At 40.0% G+C, this 9,043-nt stretch overlaps 1 protein-coding gene across 1 annotated transcript in view; it reads right to left on the bottom strand.

Annotated features, from left to right (window-relative positions):
- F13A1 (coagulation factor XIII A chain) overlaps positions 1 to 9,043 on the bottom strand; it is a 127,259-nt gene that overhangs the window by 15,406 nt on the left and 102,810 nt on the right. The gene's annotated exons all lie outside the window — the stretch shown is intronic.

Below are 9,043 nucleotides of genomic sequence, written 5' to 3'. Positions count from 1 at the left end.
TGATGGGGGTGGTTGACAGGGGCAGAGCTGCAGGCTATTTAAGGCTGCTCTGCCCCCCTGCTGTGCTCTTTGCTTCAACATTGAGGTAGGAGGCAGGTTCCTAATGGGGAATTAGGCCTTTCCCTCCTTGGTCCTCCCTCCCTTTTTCCAGATAATAGGGTTCCCATGGTTATGCCTATATATAGGTTGTTTTCAACTCTTAAAAGTTTGGAAACATACATAAGCAGCAGAATGGGGCAAGAAAGATCGACTGGACTTGCACTCTTGAGTGTCCACCTCAGTTTATCAGTGTAGCCTGATTTCCGTCAAAGTGTATTGACACAGTATTCAAGTGTTTCCAACAGACGTTTGTGGCATTCTTTTGTAACAATAAATTACCAATTAATTGTCATTTTCAGTTATTTTAAGACTTAAAACTTTGTAACTAAAATAGAAAATTAAGATGTAATTAAGTCTATATAAAAATATAGAATGAACCATACTATTTAAATTATTTTGTGGTATGCTCTTCATGATTCTCTCTAAAAAAAAGTTTCAACCCCCTCCCCCCTTCCAAAGATTCTATGCTGGATCCAAGATTGCTGTCTCTACAACTATCCTACACTCTCTGGGCTCAAGAATTTCAGGAAGGTACGATAGCTGTCCCTTCCTGTCCTATGTACATCCCCCCACCCTGATTTTCCCCAGTAGAAGAAACAAAATTCACCTATGGCATGTTAAGTAGCTTTATTTTACTAGTTCCATGCCATGTGAGTGGCAAAGGAACCTGGAAAGAGCAGGTGGGGTATATTAGTTATATGGACCAAACCCATCCTAACCTGGATTTGGGATTTAGACCTCATGTAAATATCTGTATCACAATAAATCCAGGTCCACAATATTGTCCCCCTGAATAAACAAATGCACAGCATGATATGCCAGTTGTACACTTCTTGGGAGGAGAGCAATGTCCAGTCTCGATAAAATAGTAAAGAGTAGAGACATCAGACTGGCAACAAAGATCCGCCTAGTCAAAGCCATGGTATTCCCTGTAGTCACCTACGGATGTGAGAGCTGGACCTTAGGGAAGGCTGAGCGAAGGAAGATTGATGCTTTTGAGCTGTGGTGTTGGAGGAAAGTTCTGAGAGTGCCTTGGACTGCGAGAAGATCCAACCAGTCCATCCTCCAGGAAATAAAGCCCGACTGCTCACTGGAGGGAAAGATACTAGAGACAAAGTTGAAGTACTTTGGCCACATCATGAGGAGACAGGAAAGCCTAGAGAAGACAATTATGCTGGGGAAAGTGGAAGGTAAAAGGAAGAGGGGCCGACCAAGGGCAAGATGGATGGATGGCATCCTTGAAGTGACTGGACTGACCTTGAGGGAGCTGGGGGTGGTAACGGCCGACAGGGAGCTCTGGCGTGGGCTGGTCCATGAGGTCACGAAGAGTCGGAGACGACTGAACGAATGAACAACAACACACTATAGATATCAAGCTTGTTTACAAACCTGAACAATTTTGAGGTTGGCTTCAGGAGACCAGGCCCATCCAGTTGAACCCTGACATTGTTAAGGTCCTGTTTCAATGGGTTGGCAAATTCCACAATCACTGCCATGTCTTTACCAACTACTTTCTCTCCAGGAACCTGCAAAAAAAGAATGCAGATCAAAATCAGGTAACACCACAATGTTTGTGGGCAACCTGAACCTGGCCCTCCTCAGTTGTGTTCTACAGTATTAGCATTCTAATAATCTTTAGCCATCATATCCTTTATGTTCTAGTTATGTGTATATTGCAGTTCCCACTGATAGGCTGCCTTTGGTGACTGTTTGGGAGGTTCAGTTATTGCAGTATGCAATTATCTGATTGTTTCAAAGGACAAAACAATTCTACACACCACATTTGATCTTAGCCAAAAGGTCAAGAAGCAATAAAACATCTACATTATATTGGCTATACTGGCTTCCATTCTATTTTTGGGCTCAGTGTGAAGAGCATGAAAGTGGTTTGGAACTGAGTTATGTTGCAACTTTATCAAGTAGTGTTCCCAGCACCCTCCTTTCCATTCCTCAAGGCAGTGGGGAGAAATCCCAAGCTGATAGGACTGCTTTGAAAAGTGAGGGTGTATTTTCCTGTTAGATTTATTATTTTGTTTTTTGAATGACACACTTTGTGTAACTGCCCAGTTTGAATACTTCAAGAAATTATGCTCAATAACTTCACCGATAACTGCCCACTATATAGTAACGCATACTTTGTATAGTACCATGGGGACCTTCCCCTTGTTATATCATAGGTTCATCCATAAGTTTTCATCATCATTGTCATCGTTTATACCAGGCATAGGTAAACTTTGGCCCTCCAGGTGTTTTGGACTTCAACTTCCACAATTCCTAACGGCTGGTAGGCTGTAAGGAATTGTGAGAGTTGAAGTCCAAAATATTTATAGCATACATTTTCCTAAATAATGAGATTAACATCTTTAAAAGTGTGTAAACTTGTGCAAAAGCATCAGTAAAAAGTATGAATACAAAATACGAAAAATAAACAATTGATATCATTAAAAATATCTCATCTGGAAGCGCCCAACATTTTGCTACTATCAGCCTAAGAACTTAGTCTACAATAAAAGGTATTTTCTGTGCTCATCTCAAGTCCATTAAACCCAAAGGTATGGTTGAATACAAGGCTCTAGTACAGTTCATTATGGCCTTCTTAAACTCCATGTTTGTAGACAAGGGGACAGATTGCTACTGGATTTCCAACAGGTGTTATATGAGACTCTCAGTTGTCACCCCGGAAAAACCTCCTGAGATTTAACTGAGTCTTTTGTCTGGAAAAAACATAAGGAATTACCACTTAAAAAATAAAAGAGAAGAAATGAAAAACCCTACCGTGCTGTGCTATACATCCATAATTCATGATAACATCTGTGGTATGTCACATTTATCTTAACACATGAGAATGAACCTGTTCAGCCTATGCTTGTTAGGATTTTATGAATTATATTAAATCTTTATTTCTCTCTCTCAGGTCTTTTTGAAAAAGTTGAATCAGAAAGTAAAAATGGCTTACTGGAAGGTAATAAGCATTATTCTAGATTTTCACTCAAGCTAATGAGAATGGGATCTGGTTATCAAGTGTATTTTTTTTATCATGTCAGAAGTGACTTGAGAAAATGCAAGTCACTTCTGGTGTGAGAGAACAGGCTAACTGCAGAGACATTACCCAGGGGACACCCAGATGTGTTACCATCCTGTGGGAGGCTTCTGTCATGTCCCTGCATGGGAAGCTGGAGCTCATCTTGTCTCATGGATTTGAACCGCTGACCTTCAGATCAGCTGTTCAGCTGGCACAAAGGTTTAACTGCGGCTTTATCAAGTGTATACAACTGTATTTTAAACAGGAAGACAACCAGAAGTGTTGACTTATTGTGCTCAGCATCCCTTTTCCAGAATTCCGAGATACTCCAAAATCCCAAATTGTCCATATGGATAGCTGAGATAGTGACATATTTGCTTTGTGATAGCTCGATGTACACATCTTTCATGCAAAAATGATTTTTTTTGTCGTGTCAGGAGCAACCTGAAAAACTGCAAGTTGCTTCTGGTGTGAGAGAATTGGCCGTCTGCAAGGACGTTGCCTAGGGGATGCCCGGATGATTTGGTGTTTTGTCATCCTTGTGGGAGGCTTCTCTCATGTCCCCGCTTGAGGAGCTGGAGCTGATAGAGGGAGCTCATCTGCCTCTCCCCGGATTTGAACCCCCCAAAAAAACTCAACTCCACCCAAACTTCTAAATAAGGGATGCCCAACCATTAATATGTAATTAAGACAACTGAAAATATAATAAAAATAATTTTGAAGTTGGATTGTATTCCTTAATCATAGTTATATTTTGACCACATATAGGGATTGGAGTGCGATTAACCTAAGATAGAAGCAGAGGTTTCCAGTTTCCTTCTTGTGGTGGAGTTGGAAGCAGAAAGGGAAGGACAGAGTATGTAAGTCTAGATGGAGAGGAGATTTGTTTTAATAATGCTAAACCATCATTACTAGGCTTGCACATTTCTGCTAAACCACAATCCGCTTCTGCTGGCCAGATTCTGGTGGACCCCCGTATCCATTTTCGCACACCTGAAAACGGATTTTCGCACATCCTGAAAATGGATGGATAGCCAGATAGCCGTTTTCAGTCCACAGCTGAAAAATATGGCTAGATCTGGCCCATTGGTGGCAAGGGGGAACTTTGAACCCCCCAAAAAGGCTTCCCTTTCCGTTCCTGGGACCCTTTCCCTTTTTCCCTTCAAGGGAGTTTGAGTTGCAGCAACGGGGTCAAGGAAGCACTTTTCCTGTAACCCTTTCCTTTCTTCCCTTCAAGGGAGCCTGAGTTTTAGCAATAGGGTTAAGAAAGCAGACACGGCTTGTGTAAGACACATCATCAACGTGATGGCTGGGCCTTTGCCGTTATGACCATCTGACCAAACCAAACAAACTGACCACACTGAATCCGTGCACAAGCCTAATCATTACACCTTAATCCTACATCTGTGCTCAAACTTCTTTTCCATATCCTTTTCACATGCTCAAAAATATATATTATTAGCAATGTCCGATTTTATCCCCACCCCTCCCCGCAGGTAATAATTTTCTAACTCTCATGGTTATTCTTATTTGAAGGGTATCACTCAATTAGAGCAGTGTGTAAAAGTGGTTTGAAGACTGGACTATGATTCTTGAGATCAGGGCTCCATTTGCTACTTTCCTATAGACACTCACTAGGTTACCTTTGATGAGTCACACTCTCTCAGCCCGAGGAAACCCCTGTGGAAAGTTCACATGGGACCAAGTCAGCTTTTAAATTATTAGACAAAAACTAATCAATTTCTACCAGTTCCAAAATTTGTGTGTGGGGGTGGGTGTGTTTGTGCTTAGATTTTGGATTGATGATCTCTGAATAAATACTTTGCAACAAAGGTGGGAATCATGTGATCCAGATGTTGGTGAAATGCATTTTCTAGCATTGGTCACTGTTGGTTGATTATACTCTCTATGGTTGCTAGGACATGCAGTCCAACAACATCTGAAGAACGATATGACCCTTCTATAGATTTGCTGCCATGTTTTGGAGAAAGACAGGATATAAAGTGATTGATGTGAAAAGTGATTTGCCTTTCTCAATAACTGGAGAGGGGGCAAGAACAGAGAAATCAATGGGAAATACTACATGCATGTTGGAAACCCATCCATTTGACTAATACAGAGAAGAAGGACAGGCAAGCCAACATCTGCTGTTTTCTTCTGTAAAATTGTGCTGATATAACGTAATTGTTGACCAGCCAACAGAGTTACAGTTTTGCTTTTTGGTTTGTTTGGGCTTTTTTCTGCCAAGCAAACCTTTTTAAAAAGGAAACACTGGGCACAATCTCAACTTTGTATCCTTTCCGAGACATATTATAATGTAATACAATATAATACTACTAAAAATATATTATAATTATATATTTATATTACATGTAATATTACTAATAATATTGCAATATAATGGTATAGTACAATATAGTAATATTTAATACTGATATTGTACTATGCTAATAATATAATATATTGTATGTATATATATCTTGTGAGCCGCTCTGAGTCCCCTTCGGGGTGAGAAGGGCGGCATATAAATGCCATAAATAAATAAATAAATAAATAAATAAATAAATAAAATGTTTTTTTCTGTCTGCAGAAGCAGTGATTCTAAGGCAGGGGTCCTCAAACTTTCTAAACAGAAAAAAATGAATGAATTCCTATGCACACCACACATATCTTATTTGTAGTGCAAAATACTTTAAAACAATACAATAATTAAAATGAAGAACAATTTTAACAAATATAAACTTATTAGTATTTTAGTGGAAAGTGTCAGTATGTTTTTTGGCTGATGAGATAGGTTTGTTGTTGTTGTTGTTGTTGTTGTGTGCTTTCACGTTGTTTCAGATTTAGGTTGACCCTGAGCGAGGGCCGGGTAAATGACCTTGGAAGGCCGTATCCGGCCCCCGGGCCTTAGTTTGGGGACCCATGCTCTAAGGTCTGTTCCTTACATGTTTAATATTCCTTCTTCACAGCAGAAGGGTAGGCCTAAGCAATTTAAGAAGTTTAAGCTAGGGAAGCCAATATGTGCCACTCAGCTCTGGCATAGAATTGAAAGGATTATACATTTTTAAAATGTGGTTATTGAAGACACGAGCTCAGGGCAAAGTGTATTTGACTTATTGGCTTCCTCTGTGGAATGCTCGGAAAAAGGCATAATATTATTTGAGGACACTGCTGATAAACATTTGTCCTGGCTAATTAGATACATCAGTGGAGTAGCCGAGGAAAAGCTTTCAAAACAAACTTTGTTATTTGATGAAAGGAAGTGTTTTTACTGAACTTCAACGCCTTCGGGATTTCTATTTCTGTAATATTGTTGCACATTTATTTCTTCAGGAATTTGTGTTTTCTGTGGAATTCACAATTGTGAGTAATGGCTGACGACTTGGATGGTTTTACAAGTAGACTGGACAAATTCATGAAGGATAAGGCTAGCACCAGCTAGAGCCATGACAGATATGATCCTTCTAGCATCAGAAGCAGTATGTGTCTATATATCACATATATAATTAGGACTGTCGGTGCCATTGTATTTATCATTTATATGTGTGGTTGTGAAAGCTGGACTACAGAAAGTTAGTAGGAAGAAAATAAAGTCCTTTAAAATGCAGTGCTGGAACAATTCTATGGATAGTATGGATTGCTAAAAAGACAGTCAGATAAATAGACTCAGCAAGACTTGAGCAGAACTGTGAATGATGAGGTGACGTGGAGGTCTCTCATTCATAGGGTCACATAAGTTGAAGTTGACTTGATGCAGTTAACAACAAATTGTATGTGTGTGTGTGTCTAAGTCAGCATGGTGTAGTACTTTGAGCATTGAACTATGACTCTGGAGAACAGGGTTTGAATCCTTGCTCAGTCATGGAAATCCACTAGGTGACCTTGGGGAATTCACATACTCTTAGCCCACCAAATCCCATAAATCAGAAACAACATATCAGCAACAACATATACACAAATTTGCTGTTGTTGTGCACCTTCCAACTTATGGTGACCCCATTATAAGGCTTTCAGGGACTGGGAATGTTTCACTCTTCCAACCTCACTCAGGGGGTTTCCAGGACCAAAAACAGAGTAGTAATCTCATCTTCATTGTGATGAGAGGATGCTGTAGTTGCACTTAGCTACTGTTTGTGGGCTTCCCATGAGGGAACTGTTTTGGCCACTGTGTGAAGAAAATTTATGTTGTTCCAACATGGCTTTTATGTTTTTTTTCATCACATTTGCTTTGTCAAAAGCTTGCACCCACTAGGACAAAATAGTACAATCAAATTTCATTCCTTGTTGGACTCTGGAGATCCTGGACCCTCCTTCTCCAATCTTCTGGTTTACCATACTTTAATGGACCATCCACAGCTATGGTTCCCTTTGATTCCTAAATGTTGTTTGATTACAACTTCCAGAAGCCCTAGCCAGCAATTCTTAAGGCTGTCAGGAGTCATTACATTACTATTTCTTTAACAGAGGTCCAGACAGATGAAAGTTGGATTCAAAGAGGAGGCTTCCTGTTTCAGAAATCACTGTCTGAGCTACTGCATGTGCTATACCAGCTTTCCGAGGTCCCTTCAACACAGGCTCAAAACCTGTAATGGTTTTCAAATTATCCCGAGGCATCCAAACAACGCTTCAAGTTAATCCAGATTAATTCAGAGTAAACCAGGATTTCCTGATGTACTCCAGATTAAAAAAAAACACTTGAAAAGATCTGGAGTTTATTGCAAGGTCTGCTGGGCAGGTAGGGATCGATTCTCGGGACAGTCTTCCACAATCCCGGGGGCCAATCCCCATTGCCATCCCAGTTCTTTGGACACCTTCCAGCCCCCCATTTCCCCTGTAAACTTACCAGAGGGGCCTGGTGGCATCCTTAGGTCCCTCAAAGAAAGCTTCTGACACCAAAATGACATAGACATCCCCCTTCCCCACTCCACATCATTTTGAAACATCAGGAGTTTTCTACGAGGGGCCTGAGAACACAGCCAAGCTCCTCCGGTAAATTTAGAGGGGAAATGAGAGGCTGGGAGATGGCTAAATGCCCTCCCAGGTCGACCAATTACTCTCAGGATTTTGGCCTGTCAGGAAGGGATCTGACACATGGTAGAGAAGATGTGACACTCCAGATATTGCTATATCATAACTTACATCATCCTTTATATTTTATGTGGGACTAAAAGGGTTAAAACCCAACCTCATTGGGAGAGCTATATGTTAACTGCTTATTTAAATGCATGTATATGTTACTGTTTTATGATTTTAATGCACAATATATTTTGTACGTTTTTATGTCTTAATGCGCCACTGAATTATTGTGTTTTATGTCTCATGTTTAATGGTTTTAATGATTTTAATGTATAGTTATATGTTAGTGTTTAGTTATTATGTTTTTTTCTGTCTACAAGTATGTTGGCATTGAATTTTTGCCTTTAGTATGTTGTAAATGGTCTTGAGTCTCCCCCCCCCTCCCGGGAGGGGGGTAATAAATATAATAAATAAATAAATACATAAATTGCCAATTTGGGAGCTGCTCTCAGTTCCCGCTTCAGGGTTGAGAGAGAGCAGAGTAAAAATACAGTAACTAACTAACTAAAATAAAATACATAGCCATACTCTAACATCAAGTCATTGATTATATGCCTGCCATTCTTCTTGCCAAGAATTTTGGGAGGAATGAGCTCTGGGCTGAACTTGCAAATTTTCTGAGAATTAACAACATAGGAGCTTTTCAGAAGAATTATTTCTCCCAAGACTTCCTGGCACTTGTTTCAGTCAAAACAGATGACATGTTGATCGTGATTTTTCTTTTTTCACAAGTGCTCCCTCAAGTGGTCAAAGACATGTGCTCTTCCTCATGTATCATGTGCTTAGTGTACTTTCTTTAGTGATTGGTGATTTGATGATGAATTTGGACTTAATTTGTCAGTTTGA

Source organism: Anolis sagrei, chromosome 4 (assembly GCF_037176765.1).
Source record: "Anolis sagrei isolate rAnoSag1 chromosome 4, rAnoSag1.mat, whole genome shotgun sequence".
Classification (NCBI taxonomy): Eukaryota; Metazoa; Chordata; class Lepidosauria; order Squamata; family Dactyloidae; genus Anolis; species Anolis sagrei.
The sequence above is the reverse complement of the archived record's forward strand: the minus strand, read 5'-3'. Positions and strand labels throughout refer to the sequence as shown.